This window comes from Salmo salar, chromosome ssa01 (genome assembly GCF_905237065.1).
Source record: "Salmo salar chromosome ssa01, Ssal_v3.1, whole genome shotgun sequence".
Classification (NCBI taxonomy): Eukaryota; Metazoa; Chordata; class Actinopteri; order Salmoniformes; family Salmonidae; genus Salmo; species Salmo salar.
Genome location: NC_059442.1, coordinates 69,418,751 through 69,442,601, shown reverse-complemented (window position 1 = coordinate 69,442,601; position 23,851 = coordinate 69,418,751). Strand labels below are relative to the sequence as shown.

At 43.1% G+C, this 23,851-nt stretch overlaps 1 pseudogene; it reads left to right on the top strand.

Moving 5' to 3' along the window:
- LOC106605694 (probable E3 ubiquitin-protein ligase HECTD2) overlaps positions 1-19,515 on the top strand; it is a 43,292-nt pseudogene extending 23,777 nt beyond the window's left edge.
- Positions 19,516-23,851: the final 4,336 nt, after the last annotated feature.

Sequence of the window (23,851 nt, the reverse complement as noted above, 5' to 3'; positions counted from 1 at the left end):
GTCAAGAACTGCAATGTTGCTGGGTTTTTCAAGCTCAACAGTATCCTGTGTGGATCAAGAATGGCAAACCACCCAAACAACATCCAGTCAACTTGACACAACTGTGGGAAGCATTGGAGACAACATGGGTCCATCATACCTGTTGACCGCTTTCGACACATTGTAGAGTCCATGCCCCGATGGATTGAGAATGAATTGAGTCTGTTCTGAGGGCAAAAGGGGGTGCAACTCAATATTAGGAAGGTTTTCCTAATACTTTGTATGCTCACTGTATGTTCTGATCACTGTGAATCATGCATTGTAGGGCACAATGAAATACAGTACCAGTCAAAAGTTTGGACACACTTACTCATTCCAGGGTTTTTCTTTATGTTTACTATTTTCTACATCGTAGAATAATAGAGAGGACATCAAAACTATGAAATAATACATATGGAATCATGTAGGAACCAAAAAAGTGTTAAACAGCTTTGCACACTCTTGGCATTCTCTTAACCAGCTTCATTAGGTAGTCACCTGGAATGCATTTCAATTAACAGGTCTGCCTTGTTAAAAGTTAATATGTGGAATTTCTTTCCTTCTGTTCAGAGGAGACTGCGTGAATCAGGCCTTCATGGTTGAATTGCAGCAAAGAAACCACTACTAAAGGACACCAATAAGAAGAATAGACTTGCTTGGGCCAAGAAACATGAGCAATGGACATTAGACCGCGGGAAATCTGTCCTTGGTCTGATGAGTTCAAATTTGAGATTATTGGTTCCAACCGCCGTGTCTTTGTGAGACGCAGAGTAGGGGAACAGATGATCTCCGCATGTGTAGTTCCCACCGTGAAGCATGGAGGAAGAGGTGTTATCGTGTGGGGGTGCTTTGCTGGTGACATTGTCAGTGATTTATTTAGAATTCAAGGCACACTAAACCAGCATGACTACCACGGCATTATGCAGATACGCCATCCCATCTGGTTTGCACTTAGTGGGACTATCATTTGTTTTTCAACAGAACAATGACCCAACACACCCCCAGGCTGTGTAAGGGCTATTTGACCAAGAAGGAGAGTTATGGAGTGCTGCATCAGATGACCTGGCCTCCACAATCACCCGACCTCAACCCAACTGAGATGGTTTGGGATGAGTTGGACTGCAGAGTGAAGGAAAAGCACCCAACAAGTGCTCAGCATATGTGGGAACTCCTTCAAGACTGTTGGAAAAACATTCCAGGTGAAGCTGGTTGAGAGAATGCCAAGCGTGTGCACAGCTGTCATCAAGGCAAAGAGTGGCTACTTTGGAGCATCTAAAATATAAAATATATTTAGATTTGTTTAACACTTTTTTGGTTCGTACTGTACATGATTCCATATGTATTATTTCATAGTTTTGATGTCTTCTCTATTATTCTACAATGTAGAAAAAGGTAAACATAAAAAAAACCTTGAATGAGTAGGTGTGTCCAAACTTTTGACTGGTATTGTATATATATATATTCACACATACATACAGTCGGGAACGTGCGGCAAATCTGTCAGTGAACAGCGTGTAGACAATACAGGCCTTTAGCAATATTTCAAATACAATCACTGAAAACAAAGGTTGGAAAGCAAATGGCTCCTGCTGGAAAGAGAAGACTCTAATCTGTATGCTGTAGGCTACCAAAATATTTGATCAACTTCCAAATATTGAGCGAGATAGGCTTTTGGCACAAATGCTTCGGCCATCTCCGGCAAGTGAGCATATCATTGGTCGAGTCAGTGAAACTGGAAAGCATGTTTAGGACTATAATTTCCTCCTCATTTTGTAGCCTATAATACATGTGTCTCCACAACGCTAGGCCTAGGCTGTTGATGGATTCAAGACAAGATCATTTTTATTGATCTCAGATTCTCAGTTTGTCAGTGTCAAAGTAGCCTGTCATTTCGATAATTTGTGTGATATAGAAAAATATTCTGCCAGTCTCCAGTCATGTAAAATTACTTAGAATTGCATGCGTTTATAAAAGGACACTTTTTCCCGGATCCTAGGCTACAAAACATTTTCCACAACCATACTGCAATGATATGCATGCAATGCTTTATTAGAATAGTCCATTTATGGAGGGTGTGACACAATAACAGATCCTCCAGAGGCACGCAGAGGCCAAATTGAGCTCCATACCGCATCACCGTGTGCCTCCCAAATTTTGTAACAATGCGGAAGGCTCCGTATAGCTCTGCATTGACAAGATTGGTTGATGGTAGGTGGTGGCGGGAGGTCCTGTATAAACACAAACTCACTTCCTTGACAATTCCTTCACAACAGCTCTGCTGAATGCACTGACTACTGCAGAAGCCGCATCACCGTAAATGCTGCAAACATGGCCAATGCAGATGTCGGAATGACCATGCAGCGCCTTTTAAGGTGATTTTATTTCTCATGCGTTCTTGTACCTCAGAGCTCACCAGGTCACCCCACTCCAGCTCACTTTTTGTTCCAGTACCTTCCGATTTACAAATTGACATATACTAAATAATATGTGTGAAATTAGTTTTCATTTAGAATGGGCCATTATCATGCACCTGTCGGAACAGGGGCATGGTAAAAAAAAAGACCATATGCACTTGAATAGCAAATGGAGGACACTTTTCCTGCGGTTCATTTTCATGCCAGCAAGGTAGGCTACTCCAGTTGTAAAGCGAAGCAATGTGCTTAATATTAGGTAAGTTGATAAATAAATATAGGAGGCCTAGTGATTAGAAAGCTGAAGGGATCATCCGATTTTTAATAGAGGCCATCAAAACTCTGTTTTCTCACACGATTGCATAGCCCATAGAAATGTTGAGCAACTGGAACACTTATTTCATTCCATGCATCAACTAGCTGGCTGTCGCTGTGCAACAGGTTATCCGATTTCGCTCAAACTCAATGCCAGAGCTCTCATTAAGTGTTTCATTTGATTTTCAAAACTATTTGCATTGATGTCAGAGTGATTAGAGGGACAATAGAGCCATGAGTACCGGCCATTAGCAACTGGCAAGTTTGGTATGCTACTAATGACCATCAAAGGCATCAGAGAACTATTTTGGAGAAGCCTAGTTACCGTGACTCAATCATCACTGGAATTTGTCTGTGGTCATGACACCGGACTGCCGGTGTGGAGGTAATAAGGTCACAGTAACAGCCCTAGGCACATCTTGTGTTGTGGATATGCAGCTTCTGAGACCTGAGGAGGTAGAGATCCTGGTATGTGGAACTCCAGAGCTGGGCATGAGCGCCCTGCAGAAAGCAGCTCAGTATGAGGGCTACAGCAAATCTGACCTCACAGTACGGTAAGTGTCATGCACATAAAACCCCTAGTGCACCCAATCTATACAACTGTTCATTATTTTTCAATCTTTCACCTGGCAAATATCCCCAGATCCTCCCCTCACCTTGCCGTGGAGTACCACAAAGCCTTTAGCAACAAGCCATTATGACAGACCCATTATGCAATGCTCTTTCACTCTGTTGGAGGAACCTAGAGCTGAACTCTTTATACCACCTCCACTGGATCCCTGCAGCCAACCTGTGCCACTTTACAGCTGCATGCGTTTCCGGTCCCTTTCAGGCCTGTTTTACTCTAGCTGCACTCCCTCCCCTTCCCCCTTGGGGGACCAACCACTTGCTTTAATTTGAAAGTCAACCATAACATAGCTCTTCATTTGGCCTTTCCTATTACACAAGTCTATGCATTGACTTTTCCTATTACACGAGTCAATGCAGTGTCATGCAACATAACTTCTCAAGGAGCTGTACACTCTTAGAAAAAAATGAGCTATCTAGAACCTCAAAGGGTTCTTCGGCTGTCCCCATAGGATAACCATTTGAAGGACCCTTTTTGGTTCCAGGTAGAACCCTTTTGGTCCCAGGTAAAACCCTTTCCACAGAGGGTTCTACATGGATCCCAAAAGAGTTCTACCTGGAACCAGAAGGGTTATTCTATGGGGACAGCTGTAGAACCCTTTTGGAACCCTTTTTTTCTAAGAGTGTAGTTCACTCTCCATTTCATGCAATCGTCAGTGATGTTACAACAGCCGTCTAAATTTAGGTCTTGACATGCTGCCATAACAGAATAGTCACGTTGGCTGTGTTTTACATTGCCTGTCTGGAATTTTTTTATTGACACCACCTGTTTCTGTGTGTGTTTAGCCATTTCTGGGACGTGGTACTGGCTTTCCCTTTGGCGCTGCAGAAGAAGCTGCTCCACTTCGCCACAGGATGTGACCGTGTCCCCGTGGGAGGGTTGGTTGACCTAAACTTCAAGATCGCCAAGATCGACATGTCCACTGACTGGTACTGTAGTCATCCCATCACTCATTGGCTCTTACTCTCATATATATCCAACAATATAATTAGAACAATATCCAAACACAAAATAAACATTATAGACTGTAACATTGACTAACAATACTGTTCAAGGAGGGAAACAAGGTACAGCATACTATGGGGAATCACACTCTCAAGGCTTCGATTGAAGGATCTGCAATCACGCCTGACAAGGCCAATGAAATCCATGCCTCTCTGACAAGCGTGAGGCTCGGATTCATTCCTTTCATTTAATACCGCTCTTCACTGAGCCCAGGAACGGGCGGTAGGGGGCCATTCAGTATAGTCGTAATGCTACGTTCCTTTTATGTCAATCAACTTCGATACAAAATACTATGGGGAAATATAATCACGCCCCAAGCCGACCCCAACGGATGCTAAATGAAATGGCCCTTGGCACACCAGCCAGACCTGACCCTGCCAGATGAGGCAGTCTGGGTATTGTGCAGATGGCGTGCTGCCTAGTGACTTTCCCCTGTCCCAACCATAAGCACACTGTGTGCTACACTGGGAGCAGTGACATCCAAGCGATTAAAACCTCACAAAAGTGTGTGATGATGCCCAACTCGCCGTAGCACAAATATCTCCTATAGTCAACCCTTTGACAAACCTGTCCTGGTGCAGTTGAGACAAGTTCCGAGAGAGTGACCTATTAAAACATAACCACCCAACATTTCACTCTGGTTAAAAGGAATAGCCCCTAATGGAATACCTGCCCTTGATGTGAATGGTGCATACATACAAACCCAACAACTACTTTGACTACTGTGGCATTGTGTAGAGAGAGAGCTAGAAACGTATTGACGCTCGAGTGTCCCTCATCCTGCTGATGCATCTCTGTGTTAGAAATGGAAACACCACCCACATCCTGTATTAGGAGGAAACTCACAAGGAAAATAATTTCTAACATCTTTCACTTGTCTGCAAGACAATAATATTCAATCGTCCTATTGTCAAGGTAATCATTCACAAAGTCCTTTAAAAGTGACCAGCTCTTCCACACTGGTATCAGTCCCATAGATAACTATTAGAAATTATGTTCTGACAGTCTGCCGGTGTGAGGAATTCTTCTTCCATTCCACTGGTTGCACTCCACCGGTGATCTTGTATTGTTTCAGGTACAGTCAAGGGATATTGCTGCAGCCTCAGATGATAGATTCTCATAACCTGTAACGAAGGAAACAAAAAAGTTTCAAGAGAAATTGATATTTCACATAGATTTTCCTAAGTAAGCATGTCCTGATTTTCAAGAAAAAGTTGTACATTTCACCTAGATATCCCTAACTTGACGACTGCAGTATACAACATAGAAGTTTATCAGGTTCTGATCATCTTACTATGCTTCTTCACCCGAGATTGAGCCCCAATTGCTAATCCATCAGTTCTTTATTCTCCAGGCTCCGCTTTGTCATCAAAATGGACAACCTTGCAATGAGTGACATGTATCCATTGTGATTTTCCCTGGACTTTTACTGCTGACCTCGTTATCAGCAAAACTTCATAAGGACCTTCCCATTTTGGCCCTAATGTGTCTGTCACATATTTTTTTTACCAACACCCACTGTCCTGGCACCACGTCATGACCCCCTTCTGGAGTTATTCCCCATTAGAAAGTTGTATGCAATAGTTAAGCACTGTTTCGCTCAAAGTGAATGTCTGATTTTCTCAAATCTAACGTGCCTGGTAGGGACATTGTCCATTGTAGTCACTGCCCAGCCTACCTTCCTCACTGCTTGAACCGTCTGTGTATAAGATAAACTCAGGGTTTTCCAACAAATTACTCTATAAACTCATCAGAGCGCTGACCCAAAACAACTCACAACAGTTGTATTCAAATAATGTGGTATCTGGAGGATACATCAGAGTAGCTGGATTACATGGTGTCTTTTCAACTATACCCGTGTCCCATAGATCTTTAATCACTACTTTAGTAGCGTCCATAGCTTCCTTGCTACTGGGATATAGTTTTGTGCAAGGTGGGGCAACACCTGTCAAACACACTGGTTCCATATGCAAAGTTCCTCACTCATTTTTCTTCGTAGTCCAAATAGCATGGTTCTGAACTGTAGATTCCTGCATCAATCTTCATTGGACCATTAGAAATTGACAATGGTTTGTTTCATATCTGTCCCCCCCCCCCAATCGTGTTGCTCTCATCTTCTTGCCCATGTACTGAGGACATACAGTGGAAAGAAAAAGTATGTGAACCATTTGGAAATACCTGAATTTCTGCATTAATTGGTCATAAAATCTGATCTGATCTGATCTTCATCTAGATCACAGCAATAGACAAACACATTCTGCTTAACCTCTATGGGCTAACCCGTCCCACCTACTCAAAAGCCAGTGTAATCCCGTGGCGCGTTATTCAAATTCCAAAAAATGCAAAAACTTCAATTTTTCAAACATATGACTATTTTACACCATTTTAAAGACAAGACTCTCGTTAATCTAACCACACTGTCCGATTTCAAAAAGGCTTTACAACGAAAGCAAAACATTAGATTATGTCAGCAGAGTACCCAGCCAGAAATAATCAGACAACCATTTTTCAAGCTAGCATATAATGTCACATAAACCCAAACCACAGCTAAATGTAGCACTAACCTTTGATGATCTTCATCAGATGACAACCCTAGGACATTATGTTATACAATACATGCATGTTTTGTTCAATCAAGTTCATATTTATATCAAAAACCAGCTTTTTACATTAGCATGTGACTAGCATGTGACTAGCATTCCCACCGAACACTGCCGGTGAATTTAATAAATTACTCACGATTAACGTTCACAAAAAGCATAACAATTATTTTAAGAATTATAGATACAGAACTCCTCTATGCACTCGATATGTCCGATTTTAAAATAGCTTTTCGGTGAAAGCACATTTTGCAATATTCTCAGTAGATAGCCCGGCATCACAGGGCTAGCTATTTAGACACCCAGCAAGTTTAGCACTCACCAAAGTCAGATTTACTATAAGAAAAATGTTATTACCTTTGCTGTCTTCGTCAGAATGCACTCCCAGGACTTCTACTTCAATAACAAATGTTGGTTTGGTTCAAAATAATCCATTGTTATATCCAAATAGCGGCGTTTAGTTCGTGCGTTCAAGACACTATCCGAAAGGGTAAATAAGGGTGACGAGCATGGCGCAATTCGTGACAAAAAATGTCTAAATATTCCATTACCGTACTTCGAAGCATGTCAACCGCTGTTTAAAATCAATTTTTATGCCATTTTTCTCATAAAAAAGCGATAAAATTCTGACCGGGAATCTGCGTTTAGGTAAACAGACGAAAGAAAATAAAGCATTCGGTCGACTCGGGCACGCGCCTAAGCCCATAGTACTCTGATCAGCCACTTGCCAAACGCGATAAAGTGTTTCAGCCAGAGGCTGCCTCGATATCGTTCAGCTTTTTCCCGGGCTCTGAGAGCCTATGGGAGCCGTAGGAAGTGTCACGTTATAGCAAAGTTCCTCAGTCTTCAATAAAAAGAGCCAAGATGAAACACAACTTGTCAGACAGGCCACTTCCTGCATGGAATCTTCTCAGGTTTTTGCCTGCCATATGAGTTCTGTTATACTCACAGACACCATTCAAACAGTTTTAGAAACTTTAGGGTGTTTTCTATCCAAAGCCAATAATTATATGCATATTCTAGTTACTGGGCAGGAGTAGTAACCAGATTAAATCGGGTACGTTTTTTATCCGGCCGTGTCAATACTGCCCCCTAGCCCTAACAGGTTAAACTAATAACACACAATTATATGTTGTCATGTCTTTATTGAACACACTGTGTAAACATACACAGTGCAGGGTGTAAAAAGTATGTGAACCCTTGGATTTAACTGGTTGACCCTCCATTGGCAGTAATAACCTCAGCCAAACATTTTCTGTAGTTGCGGATCACACCTGCACAACGGTCAGGAATTTTGGATCATTCCTCTTTACAAAACTGTTTTAGTTCAGCAATATTCTTGGGATGTCTGGTGTGAACTGCTCTCTTGAGGTCATGCCACAGCATCTCAATCGGGTTGAGTTCAGGACTCTGACTGGGCCACTCCAGAAGGCATATTTTCTTCTGTTGTTAATTTACTTCTGTGTTTTGGGTCGTTGTCCTGTTGCATCACCCAACTTCTGCTGAGCTTCAATTGATGGACAGATAGCCTAACATTCTCCTGCAAAATGTCTTGATGAACTTGGGAATACATTTTTCCGTCAATGATAGCAAGCTGTCCAGGCCCTGAGACAACCAAAGCAGCCCCAAACCATGATGCTCCCTCCACCATACTTTACAGTTGGGATGAGGTTTTGATGTTGGTGTGCTGTGCTGTGCCTTTTTTCTCCACACATTGTGTTGTGTGTTCCTTCCAAACAACTCAACTATAGTTTCATCTGTCCACAGAATATTTTACCAGTAGCACTGTGGAACATTCAAGTGCACTTTTGCAAACTTCAGACATTCAGGAATGTTTTTTGGGACAGCAGTGGCTTCTTCCATGGTGTCCTCCCATGAACATTATTCTTGTTTAGTGTTTTACGTATTGTAAACTCGTCAACAGAGATGTTAGCCTGTTCCAGAGATTTCTGTAAGTCTTTAGCTGATCAACTCTAGGATTCTTCTTAACCTCATTGAGCATTCTGCAATGTGCCCTTGCAGTCATCTTTGCAGGACGGCCACTCCTAGGGAGAGTAGCAACAGCGCTGAACTTTCTCCATTTATAGACAATTTGTCTTACCGTGGACTGATGAACATCAAGGCTTTTAGAGATACTTTTGTAACCCTTTCCAGCTTTATGCAAGTCAACAATTCTTAATCTTAGGTCTTCTGAGATCTCTTTTGTTTGAGGAATGGTTCACATCAGGCAATGCTTCTTGTGAATTGCAAACTCAAATTTTGTGTGTGTTTTTATAGGGCAAGGCAGCTCTAACCAACATCTCCAATCTCGTCTCATTGATTGCACTCCAGGTTAGCTGACTCCTGACTCTAATTAGCTTTTGGAGAAATCATTAGCCTAGGGGTTCACATACCTTTTCCAACCTACACTGTGAATGTTTAAATGATCTATTCAATATAGACAAGAAAAATACAATAATTTGTGTGTTATTAGTTTAAGCACACTATGTTGTATATTGTTGTGACTTAGATGAAGATCAGATCAAATTTTATGACCAATTTATGCAGAAACCCAGGTAATTGCAAAGAGTTCACATACTTTGCATAAGATATGGGCAATACAGTGACTTCAGCACTCGTATCCACTAAAAGATATACTGCAAGGTTGTTAACCATCATGTTCACAAATATTCCAACCGATTTCATATGTACACCAGCTGAGATGGGATGTAAGAGAGGGGCTGTTAGTTTACCTCTAAAGCATCCAGCAAACTCTGCTGCTGAGCCAGAGAGAGCTTCTTAAATTTCTGCACAAGCATTGTGTCGTTGGGGCTGTTGTCTTGATTCCATTTTCCTTTAGACCGACCCTGCTTCTCCTGGCCACTTCTCATGAAATCACATTTTCTTTTCCTACAGTCTTGTTGCCAGTGACCAGAAATCCCGAAATTATGACATACACCAGGTTTCTCTTCTATTGAACGAATAATGTTGTTGGTTTCACTCGGAACCTGCACAACTCTGATACCCTCATCTCGTGGATGCTTAAACGTTTTTGACCTTCATGCAACTGTTTTGGGGGTGCTGATTTATGTGTGATTACTGTCACTAGAGGTTTATCTTTACTATCTTTTACAGCCTGTGGTTGGCCTAAGACATCGTTCGTCGCCTGCTGTCAAAATCTGTTGACTCAAAGCCAGGCAATGCTGACCAGATGCTTGAAACCTGATCTGCCTTGCACAACTCAGTGTGAGGATAGACAGAGGGAACAGAGAGGCCACAGGTGGGGGTCACCTCTGACTTTTTCACCCATGTCTCCTCCTCTACTTTTAAATGGTTCTTTATATCACTAGACAGTGATTTTAACATCTGATCCATCCTTTTTCAGAGTGGTTTTCTCACTTAACAATGGCATTACATTAACATCAATAGTTGTATAATATATATCTCTATGTTTATATATTTATTTAACCCCAAAATATATGTATGTGTATATATATATATATATATATATATATATATATATATATATATATATATATATATATATATATATATATAAAAACCCCTTTTGAGGACTCAAACCTCTTCTAGAACAAATTGTTTCTGTAGGCCCTGGTTATCCATAAAAACTTGTGTTCACTTCAAGGCTTGTTGAATGCTTACAAGGTTTACATTTACCACATGTTTAAAAATTGCTACTCAACTAGCAACTCACTTCCATACAACAAGGTTTCACAAAAACAGAGGCCTCAAACCCTTTAATAAAAGCCTCGAACCCCTATAATAGAGAAAGGACTTGAACCTTTTAATAGAGAACAAAGGACTTGAACCTTATACATCACAGATACGTACCACTCATTGCATGCACTATTTTAACCTGATTTGGTTATTTAAAATTATATTGGTCTAGACTCACCCAGCAACTATGCCATCAATCAGGAGATTAAGAGTTGACTCCCCAAAGTGGGTTGCGCACAGCCTTCTCTCTTTCCTCTGGATCACCACACAGTTCATAAGTTTTTCTTGTTGTTATTCAGACCAATTCATCCAGGTCATGGCACCAAGTGTTAGCAGTTGATGTTATTCTTCCTAAACACAAACCCCAAAGCAAATCAAGGGGAGAAAAATGTATTTATTTGAAAAGGACAAATCATAGATGTTATGCTGGGAGGTAGATTTTCAGTCATCCCTGTCCTCAGCTTTTCTCCCCAGAACAAAGAAACAGGATGTCATTTATAACCCCCCACCCTAGCCTGGGGTTGACCAATCAGAAGTCCTTCCAGTACAACTGGGCCAATGGCCAAATAACAAATATCCTGCTCCAGACTCAATGTACAGAACGCAGCACACATAGCTCTGAGTTCAGGACTGACATTCCACAGATTCTAAACAGCTGTTGAACTGAGAAACAACTATAGCTCTGACAATTCCCTATTGACCATTAGTACTCTATTTAGTTTTTAGTACTCTTGTCCTCTCATCCCATTGTGTATTTATCTTCAAAATATTCTTATAAACTGGATTAGCAAGACAGAAAAAAAGTTATGGATATCCTATGTTTGTTTAAAGCTTGCATTGGACACAGGGCAAACCATGTTGCTCTCCGGAAGCAAAAGTAGGAGGCGAAAAGGGACCTTTAGGACATAGCCATTACTTTTGGGGCAAAGGCCGCATTTGGATGCAAAGACCGCTTAGAGTCACACAGGGCGAACTGAGTACTGGAAGGGTGTATAGATAACGGACAACCCCAACACATTTAGTGGAGGCCAAAGCCCTGAGCAGGGAGGTTTGTAGGAGAGGATCTTCAGATCCACTGACTCCAGAGGCTCAAAGGGGTGACACACCGTGTCTCCAAAACCAGCGCCAAGTCCCAAGCGGGCGCAATTAGTTGGTTAAGAGACCGGTCTGAGACGACATACACCTTTCAGGAACCGCACCACCAGTGAGCCCCCGGTGAGGTACCGTCAATTCCCACATGACACGCTGAGACAGCGACCATGTACACTTTTAAAGTGGAGAATGCTTGAAAAGCTCCTGTAGGAACATAAGGATGTCCCTCACAGAGCACTGAAAAAAAACAAGGCCCTTATCTTGACACCAGAGTGCAAACGATTGCCACTTATACGCATACACCCCTCTCGTGGAGGGCGCCCTTGCAGACTGAATGGTAGCAATAATATTCTGAGGTAAACCTCTAGCCATCACAATGGCCCGCTTAGGGACCAGGCCCATAGGAACCAAATCTCTGGCCTCACTTGCCAAACCTGCACATGCACCTGGGACAACAGGGATTGGGAGTTTGCGAGTTTCCATGGGTCCCCATCTAAAAGGTGAATGATCTCCATGAACCAAGGCTGCTTGGGTCAACGAGGAGCCACAAGAATCCATGGTAAGCCTCTCCCAGCACACCCACTCCACCGTGGGCTGAATCAGAACCACTGTTGGCAATGCGTAAAACAGGGTGTGAGACCACTTGTGTGGTAGTGTCCCTCATCAAGAAAAATAAACACTGTGTTTTTTCTAGTGAAGTGTAAATATTTATATTGGCCCTGTCAAAAAATGTCCCATACCTTGGAGAGCCTCCACTGCTGAAACAGAAGGTAACCACCTGGATAAAATATCTGCACCTGAGTTGAGGCAACCGGGGACATGCGTATCCCAAAGCAAAAGAATGTGCACACTGCTCCCCAGCAATAGGGAGTGTCCGTCTGCAATGCATCTGTCATGATCAACTTGTGGGATACAATTCAGCCCAGGGGATCTCCCTGACAATAGCAGAGGGTCCCACCACTGGGCCATGGCCTGTAGGCCTGACAGGGACCCCCGACGTGACCGACTTAGGCTGAGAGATGCGTCCAGGTGAGTTGCTAGCACTCAGTTCTGGAAGGGCCATATTAACCCCACAGGAACGACTTCCATCATAGAAGCCATCATCCCCAGTAGGCATAGGCACTGGCAAAAACGCACTGTGTGACCCAGCCAAAATTTGGCTAAGCAGAGCTGGAACCCGGACACCCTCCATGGGGATAAAAAAGCGTGAAACGCGAGTGAGCCTAGGTCGACACCCAGAAAAGGAATGCGCTGAGATGGAGTCAAACAACTATATTTCTGGTTTCTTATGAAGCCTAGAGACTGAATACGGGACAGTAGCATGGATGTGTGTAGCACTGCTTGCCCCCTCGACTCCATCGCCACCAGCCAATCACTGTAATAGCCGGCGGCTCTTGAGCATTCCGAGACTCTGAGGTGCTTGTTGAGATCACATAGGTCTAGAATGGGATGCATTGTTCCGTCCCATCATAACCAGGAATACCGACAGTACCAGCAGTCCCGTATTTTGGACACAGGAACCACTCGGATTGCCTGCTTCTGGAGACCGGAAGATATTTCCTTCCTCAAAACAGGCACTGAGGCCTTGCAACATTCGTCATGATGACGCTGCAGAAGGGTGGGAGTTACATAACAAATTTCAGCCTGTAACCTGACGTCACTGTTCGCATGATCCAGGGCGACACTCCACTTGCGGGCCATTGGTTGGCGCAGACAGCGCGACTCCCGTAAAGTGCCATCTCAATGGTCGTGACGCCACCATGTGGATTGGGAGAGATTGGTTCTTCCATTTCCACCACACTCTTCATCGAACTCACGTTCGGGAGACAACACTTAACACCCGTGAATACTGGAACTCGGTTGAAAAAACTATTTGTGCCAAGGTTTGCCTAAAATGACTAAACTTGTCACACTCACCCTCTGGAGATTGATATACTCCTTGAACCCTGTGAACAATGTGGAACACGTGGTAACGGAGGGGGCAACATTATCCTCTCTTGGGTAGGGGGCAGTATTTTGACATCCAGGTGAAAAGCATGCCCAAGGTAAACTGCCTGTTACTCAGGCTCAGAAGCTAGGATATGCATATAATTGGTAGATTTGGATAGAAAACACTCTAAAACTGTTAAAATATGTCTGTGAGTATAACAAAACTGAAATGGCAGGCAAAACCCAGAGGAAAAACCATCCCTCCCCAAAATAATTCTGCCTACCTCCATTTTCAATGGCTATCACTTTAATTATAAGGCCAAGTCCTCCCAGATTGCAGTTCCTAGGGCTTCCACTAGATGTCAACAGTCTTTAGAAAGAGTTTCAGGCTGGTTTTTGGAAAAATGAGCCAGAAATTGTAGTTTTTCTAGGTGGCTCCCATTTTGGCTGTAGTGTTTGAAAGCGCGTGGAAGAGAGAGCGTTCTTTGGTATTTTTCTCCGGTAAAGACAATAACGATTCTTCGTCTGAAATTTTAGAGTTTATTTACGTATTAGGGTACCTAAGGTTTGATTATAAACGTTGATTGACTTATTTGGAAAAGTTTATTAGTAACGTTTGGGATACATTTTTTATGCATTTTGATGGAGGGAAACTGGGTGGATTATTGACTGAAGCGCGCCAGCTAAACTGAGTTTTTATGGATATAAAGAAGGACATTATCGAACAAAAGGACCATTTGTGATTTAACTGGGACCTTTTGGAGTGCCAACAGAAGAAGATCATCAAAGGTAAGGCATTTTTTATATCGCTATTTCTGACATTCGTGTCACACCTGCCTGGTTGAAATATGTTTTTCATGTGTTTGTATGCGGGGCGCTGTCCTCAGATAATCGCATGGTTTGCTTTTGCCGTAAAGCCTTTTTGAAAGCTGACACCGCGGCTGGATTAAGAAGAAGTTAAGCTTTATTTTGATGTATTACACTTGTGATTTTATGAAAGTTAAATATTTATAATACTGCAGTTTGAATTTCGCGCTCTGCAATTTCACCGGATGTTGGCCAGGTTGACATAGACAAACTTCCAACATACGTTTTGTTTCCATGAGACTGTATAGCCTGCATGAAGCCCAGCCCCTTTACGGGCAAAGGGGCTGCACGCGAACCCCATTTCCTTCACACCCTCCATCTACAGCAACTGAAAATAGGAATGGAGTTGCCATAACGCTTGGGGAAACCTAGTAAGTTTCACTTGCCACAAGTTAAGCATGCTAGCCTACATTAGCCAGGAGGATTTTTTAGCATAAACTAGGCTAGATAGCCTCTTTGACCGCAGCACAGTCCGTTTAGAATAACCAATTTACTTAACGCTACGTATACTAAAAAAGATAACTAACCCAGCAACTCCATGTGGGGAGGGAGGTATAGCTAGTAGTAGGTAGCTCACCTTGGCGAGTTAGCCAACCTGACAAACACACTATCCCTTGCTCGTTTTGCTAGCCCGGTATTGAAAGTCCACCTAGGGCCAGATCACTGAGGTGGGACTGGACCCTTCATCAACAAGTCTGGGAAGAGAGGCAAGCGGTGCTTTAGCAAAGCAGACACAGGCAGTGGGGGCCTCCCTTATCCGGCTACAGATCGGCAGACAAAACATTTGTCCAATACATCTCCGCTTTTTGTGCCTCGGTCCCAGTAGAGGTACTGGCATCTGGGAAAGGAAAGTCACCATCAGTAATTACAAGCTTCCTCAAGAATGCTACACGAGTTTGTACGCAGTACGTGGCAATGCAACGGATTGTTTTGAGCGAGGACCCCCTGAGCTTGCTCCAAGATGAGACAAACTACACATTCTGTAGATCGTACAGCGGCTCCGACGCTCATCGGATGTGGCAGGGCTTGCAAACTATTACAGACTACAGAGAGAAGCACAGCCGAGAGCGTCCTGGAGACACCAGCCTACCAGACGAGCTAAAGAACTTATATTCTCGCTTTGAGGCAAGTAACACTGAAACATGCATGAGAGCATCACACAACTGTGTGGTCACGCTCTGTCCGCAGCCGATGTAAGACCTTTAAACAGGTCAACATTCACAAGGCCGCAGGGTCAGACGGATTACCAGGACGTGTACTACGAGCATGCACTGACCAACTGGCAAGTGTCTTCACTGACATTTTCACTGTCTGAGTATGTAATACCAACATGTTTCAAGCAGACCACTATAGTCCATGTGCCCAATAACACCAAGGTAACCTGTCTAAATGACTACTGACCCGTAGCACTCATGTCTGTAGCCATGATATGCTTTGAAAGGCTGGTCAGGGATCACATCAACACCATTATCCCAGAAACCCTAGACCCACTCCAATTTGCATACCGTCCCAACAGATCCACAGATGATGCAATCTCTATTGCACTCCACACGTGGACAAAAGGAACACCTATGTGAGAATGCTATTCATTGACTACAGCTCAGTGTTCAACACCATAGTGCCCTCAACGCTCATCACTAAGCTAAGGACCCTTGAACTAAACACCTCCCTCTGCAACTGGATCCTGGACTTCCTGAAGGGCCACCCCCAGGTGGTAAGGGTAGGTAACAAAACATCCGCCACGCTGATTCTCAACATGGGGGCCCCTCAGGGGTGCATGCTCAGTCCCCTCCTGTACTCCCTGTTCAGTCATGCCAGGCACGACGCCAACACCATCATTAAGTTTTCCGATGACACAACAGTGGTAGGTCTGATCACCGACAACAATGAGACAGCCTATAGGGAGGAGGTCAGAGACCTGACCGTGTGGTGCAAGGACAACAACCTCTCCCTCAATGTGATCAAGACAATGGAGATGATTGTGGACTACAGGAAAAGGAGGACCGAGCTATCTCCCATTCTCATCGACGGGGCTGTAGTGGAGCAGGTTGAGAGCTTCAAGTTCCTTGGCGTCCACATCCCCAACAAACTAACATGGTCCAAACACACCAAGACAGTCGTGAAGAGGGCACAACGAAACCTATTCCCCCTCGGGACTGAAAAGATTTGGCATGGGTCCTCAGATCCTCAAAAGGTTTTACAGCTGCACCATTGAGAGCATCCTGACGGGTTGCATCACTGCCTGATATGGCAACTGCTCGGCCTCTGACCGCAAGGCACTACACAGGGTTGTGCATACGGCCCAGTACATCACCAGGGCCAAGCTTACTGCCATCCAGGACCTCTATACCAGGCGGTCAGAGGAAGGCCTTAAAAATTGTCAAAGACTCCAGCCAACCTAGTCGTAGACTGTTCTCTCTGCTATCGCACGGCAAGCGGTACCGGAGCGCCAAGTCTAGGTCCAAGAGGCTTCTAAACAGCTTCTACCCCCAAGCGATAAGACTCCTGAACAGCAAATCAAATGCTACCCAGACTATTTGCATTGCCCCCCCCTTCTACGCTGCTGCTGCTCTCTGTTATTATCTATGCATAGTCACTTTAATAACTCCTACCTACATGTACATATTACCTGAATTACCTCGACACCAGTGCCCCCGCACATTGACTCTGTACCGGTACCCTCTGTATATAGCCCCGCTATTGTTATTTATTGCTGCTCTTTAATTATTTGTTATTCTTATCTCTTACTTTTTTTGGTATTTTCTTAAAACTGCATTGTTGGTTAAGGGCTTGCAAGTAAGCATTTCACTGTAAGGTGAATACCTGTTGTATTCGGCGCATGTGACAAATAACATTTGATTTGATTATCTTTAAGATAAACGCTTTAACTACGTGACTGGGGGCATGATTCATCCCCGAACTCAGCTTAGCTATCATCTTCTCGGTTGTTTTCTTAGCCATCTTAGTCATTGCACCAGCAAATTGAAGAATAACTAATTGTTTGATCTCATAAGATTCATTTATGAGAACAAGTACAACCTTCAGCACACAACATCCATGGGGTGAGCACAGTCTACCACTATGGGACAGTTTAGTTGGCGTAACGTAAGACACTTGTTTTCCAATTTATCACAAGTGGAAGGCGGGGCTTCAGCAAGACACTGATTTCATTGGCCTCGTAGATCCTTCAACTGTCACGAGAGTGCGACTCACAATAGTATGTTCTACCAAAGTTGACTGAGTGAAAGGGAATGGCTATCATAGGTCATAGGTCATTCCCCTGCTGATTTTGTACGTTTGCCCACTGACAAAGAAATGATCAGTCTATAATTTTAATGGTAGGTTTATTTGAACATTGAGAGACAGAATAACAACAAAAAAAATCCAGAAAAACGCATGTCAAAAATGTTAAAAATTATTTGCATTTTAATGAGGGAAATAAGTATTTGACCCCTCTGCAAAACATGACTTAGTACTTGGTGGCAAAACCCTTGTTGGCAATCACAGAGGTCAGACGTTTCTTGTAGTTGGCCACCAGGTTTGCACACATCTCAGGAGGGATTTTGTCCCACTCCTCTTTGTAGATCTTCTCCAAGTCATTAAGGTTTTGAGGCTGACGTTTGGCAACTTGAACCTTCAGCTCCCTCCACAGATTTTCTATGGGATTAAGGTCCGGAGACTGGCTAGGCCACTCCAGGACCTTAATGTGCTTCATCTTGAGCAACTCCTTTGTTGCCTTGGCCGTGTGTTTTGGGTCATTGTCATGCTGGAATACCCATCCACGACCCATTTTCAATGCCCTGGCTGAGGGAAGGAGGTTCTCACCCAAGAATTGACGGTACATGGCCCCGTCCATCATCCCTTTGATGAGGTGAAGTTGTCCTGTCCCCTTATGTGCTTTCTTGAGCAGGGGGACCTTGCGGGCGCTGCAGGATTTCAGTCCTTCACGGCGTAGTGTGTTACCAATATTTTTCTTGGTGACTATGGTCCCAGCTGCCTTGAGATCATTGACAAGATCCTCCCGTGTAGTTCTAGGCTGATTCCTCACCGTTCTCATGATCATTGCAACTCCACGAGGTGAGATCTTGCATGGAGCCCCAGGCTGAGGGAGATTGGCAGTTCTTTTGTGTTTCTTCCATTTGCGAATAATCGCACCAACTGTTGTCACCTTTTCTCACCAAGCTGCTTGGCGATGGTCTTGTAGCCCATTCCAGCCTTGTGTAGATCTACAATCTTGTCCCTGACATCCTTGGAGAGCTCTTTGGTCTTGGCCATGGTGGAGAGTTTGGAATCTGATTGATTGATTGCTTCTGTGGACAGGTGTCTTTTATACAGGTAACAAACTGAGATTAGGAGCACTCCCTTTAAGAGTGTGCTCCTAATCTCAGCTTGTTACCTGTATAAAAGACACCTGGGAGCCAGAAATCTTTCTGATTGAGAGGGGGTCAAATACTTATTTCCCTCATTAAAATGCAAATCAATTTATAACATTTTTGACCTATGTTTTTCTGGATTTTGTTGTTGTTATTCTGTCTCTCACTGTTCAAATACTCCTAACATAAAAATTATTGACTGATCATTTCTTTGTCAGTGGGCAAACGTACAAAATCAGCAGGGGATCAAATACTTTTTTCCCTCACTGTATGTTGAGCATCATACAGTATTGCTACAGTATTGTATAGTTTGAGTAGAAAAATAGTGGTGTCACTCTCTAATCTGTTATAATGCAGGCTGCTTAGTGCTTTGGCAACAGAAGGGCCCTTACAGTAATTTGAGAGCTCATTGCTGACATGTTATCTTTGTCTTATTCAGGTAACCCATATCACACACCTGCTTCAACCAGATCTGCCTCCCACCTTATAAAAGTAGGAAGGAACTGAAGCAGAAGTTAATCATCACCATCTCCAACGCAGAGGGCTTTGGCTTAGAGTGACTTAGTCTGCAGCTATGAGATTCACAGATGAGAGTTGGTGATTTCTCAAACTTCTCAAATGTGCTTCAATAGATTCAGATATATTTTTGTGAGGTCACAATGTGTATTTTCTTTGCTTGATTTGTAGTGCACTGTTACATAAGTATTCAAAACTAAGGCTTTGCTGGTTAAAGAATGTTACTTTTGTCATGAGATATAGATTGTCTTGTGAGGTCCTGGATATATATTTAACATTGCTGTCTATTTCTAGGCACAGCAGACTTATAGCTCTTTCACTGGATTGGTAATAATGGAAAATCTGAGCACCTGTTTCTATGGTAGCAGTGGGCCCATGACTGTCAGGTTGTATGTTGGAATCTTTATCTCTGATTATTAAGGTAAATAGCTTTGTGGCCTTATTTCTGCCTGCCTGGTAGATTTAAAGAGAAACCTTTGGTCAGAAACGTTGTGTAGGATCTTTGGATAGACAAAACATTATCAACATAAACCTGAAAAGTAAATCCACATACACCTGCCTTATTGTTTAAACAAACAGGATTAAATGTAAATCAAACCCAGATTGGTTGGGTAATTCAGTAACTTGACACAATCCTGCCTTTAATAATTTTCAGGAAGCTAAAAATAGATGTTTGACACATTTATCATAGAAGTACCCTGTGACTATAAAAGCATCTCATTCTAAGACTGATAAACAGTACAGATATAGGATCTTAATTTGATCACCCTGTTGAAGGAGAACTTTCCTGCAATGCAGAACATTTAAAACTTGTAGAGTAATTGATGTTTGAAAAAGCTTCTGAAGTTTGTAATTTCTATTTTGAAATTTCAGATTTGATTTTCCCTTACAGAAAATGCATCAACCCCTACAAAAATGTCCATTCATTATAATCCACATAATAATTCACATTTCCTTTTGCTATAGGATTATTTACTGCTGTAGCAAACTGGCTGAAATAAGATCCTACATCTGTATCAGTCCTCGTCAACCTGTCGGTTCGAAATTATCATACCGATATACACTGCTCAAAAAAATAAAGGGAACACTTAAACAACACAATGTAACTCCAAGTCAATCACACTTCTGTGAAATCAAACTGTCCACTTAGGAAGCAACACTGATTGACAATAAATTTCACATGCTGTTGTGCAAATGGAATAGACAACAGGTGGAAATTATAGGCAATTAGCAAGACACCCCCAATAAAGGAGTGGTTCTGCAGGTGGGGACCACAGACCACTTCTCAGTTCCTATGCTTCCTGGCTGATGTTTTGGTCACTTTTGAATGCTGGCGGTGCTTTCACTCTAGTGGTAGCATGAGACGGAGTCTACAACCCACACAAGTGGCTCAGGTAGTGCAGGATGGCACATCCAGGATGGCACATCAATGCGAGCTGTGACAAGAAGGTTTGCTGTGTTTGTCAGCGTAGTGTCCAGAGCATGGAGGCGCTACCAGGAGACAGGCCAGTACATCAGGAGACGTGGAGGAGGCCGTAGGAGGGCAACAACCCAGCAGCAGGACCGCTACCTCCGCCTTTGTGCAAGGAGGAGCAGGAGAAGCACTGTAAGAGCCCTGAAAAATGACCTCCAGCAGGCTACAAATGTGCATGTGTCTGCTCAAACGGTCAGAAACAGACTCCATGAGGGTGGTATGAGGGCCCGACGTCCACAGGTGGGGGTTGTGCTTACAGCCCAACACCGTGCAGGACGTTTGGCATTTGCCAGAGAACACCAAGATTGGCAAATTCGCCACTGGCACCCTGTGCTCTTCACAGATGAAAGCAGGTTCACACTGAGCTCGTGACAGACGTGACAGAGTCTGGAGACGCCGTGGAGAACGTTCTGCTGCCTGCAACATCCTCCAGCATGACCGGTTTGGCGGTGGGTCAGTCATGGTGTGGGGTGGCATTTCTTTGGGGGGGCGCACAGCCCACCATGTGCTCGCCAGAGGTAGCCTGACTGCCATTAGGTACCGAGATGAGATCCTCAGACCCCTTGTGAGACCATATGCTGGTGCGGTTGGCCCTGGGTTCCTCCTAATGCAAGACAATGCTAGACCTCATGTGGCTGGAGTGTGTCAGCAGTTCCTGCAAGAGGAAGGCATTGTTGCTATGGACTGGCCCGCCCATTCCCCAGACCTGAATCCAATTGAGCACATCTGGGACATCATGTCTCGCTCCATCCACCAACGCCACGTTGCACCACAGACTGTCCAGGAGTTGGCGGATGCTTTAGTCCAGGTCTGGGAGGAGATCCCTCAGGAGACCATCCGCCACCTCATCAGGAGCATGCCCAGGCGTTGTAGGGAGGTCATACAGGCACGTGGAGGCCACACACACTACTGAGCCTCATTTTGACTTGTTTTAGGGGCATTACATCAAAGTTGGATCAGCCTGTAGTGTGGTTTTCCACTTTAATTTTGAGTGTGACTCCAAATCCAGACCTCCATGGGTTGATAAATTGGATTTCCATTGATTATTTTTGTGTGATTTTGTTGTCAGCACATTCAACTATGTAAAGAAAAATGTATTTAATAAGATTATTTATTTCATTCAGATCTAGGATGTGTTGTTTAAGTGTTCCCTTTATTTTTTTGAGCAGTATATATATTTTTTGTGTTTATGTTATACTATACTAATCTCACAATAGAAGTGAATCTATCACTTTCTTGTCTTACAAACTAACTAATCATACAGTAAATCAATGTCATAATCTGTCACATGAATTATTGAAAATGCGTTCTCTATTCCGAATGTACAGCTATACTGTAGATCTGTAGAGCAAGTCTATGATGAGACATCAGGTTACAGTTCAGATGTGTAATGTAACTGTTGATAACGTTATGTTGTGTTTCTATTTATTTGTGAGAATTGCTGTCTTGTCAGAAGCAATAAACTTCTGATTTTGAGGTATTTACTCTCACAAATGTAGTTCTGTGTGTGATGGAAAATCTTTTATTTTGTGAATTTGAACGAGTGCAGGGCCAGGTTAAATGTCCACGATCGATTCCGTTTGGCAAAATCTCTAAAGTGAATATGCCAAAGACACTCACAGGTACATGTTATCAGGCGTCTGTTTTGCAAAACTTGTGTCAGCTGTGGCTCCATCCAGGGAAAGCACACTGTAACTTACAGTAATACCCCATATCTGTATTTCAGCCTCACACAACCATATCTGAGTTTGAACTATAGCCCCACAAGCCATAATATAAGCAGTCAGAATTTGCCTGCCTCAACAGGAGAAGAACTTGACACCCTGAGAGACAGGTAGAGGAACAAGCTGTAATTTTTACTACTGGGTCAGGTCCTGCAGTCTGACCACTGCCAGGGTCATAGGACACAGTAGTACTAGGTTCTGGGAATTGCCACAAAACGATTTCACAATACTTAGGTGCCAATACGATATGTATTGCCAATGAAAATGGCGGCGATAGATATCGTGCTTCTGGCTTCTTGGCAACTTATTTCATTTTTTTTATGTGTTATATCTTACATTATTAGCGCGGACCTTTTTTTTGTTATTAATATATTCTTAACTCCATTCCTTTACTTAGATTTGTGTGTATTGTGTGTATTGTTGGGAAATTGTTGTCATGTCCTGACCAGTAATAGGGGTTATTTGTTGTTATAGTTTGGTCAGGACGTGGCAGGGGGTGTTTGTTTCATGTGGTTTGGGCTATGTATTTAGGGAGAGGGGTATTTGTTTTATATGGTTCGGGGTGTGTGTGTATGTAGAGGGGTGTTGGATGTATGTGTTCCGGGGTTTTCGGTTTATGTTCTTGTTTTGTATTCTAGGGTTTCTATGTTGTGTATTTCTTTGTTGGCCTGGTGTGGCTCTCAATCAGGAACAGCTGTACATCGTTGTTTCTGATTGAGAGTCATACTTAGGGAGCCTGTTTTCCACCTGTCCCTTTGTGGGAGATTGTTTTTGCACTGCTGTGTATAGCCTGTGAAACTTTCATCTATTGTTTTTTCGTGTTCACCTATAAATAAAATAATGATGAGCACGCAACCCGCTGCGCCTTGGTCTAATCCCTACAACTACCGTGACAATTGTTCAATATTACTTGTTAGATATTACTGCAATGTTGGGGCTAGAAACACAAGCATTTAGCTACACCTGCAATAACATCTGCTAAACACGTGTATGTAACCAATAACATTTGATTAGATTGTATATAGATTAGATTGAATTGCAATACAATATCAAGATTGTATTGCAATTCAATACTGTGATTTTGAGATTCAATGTTCCAAACATATTGCTCATATACTGTATGTCTGCTGCAGAGGGACAGGAGAAAGCCATGAGAAAATGTGACTGACCGGCTCTATTCGG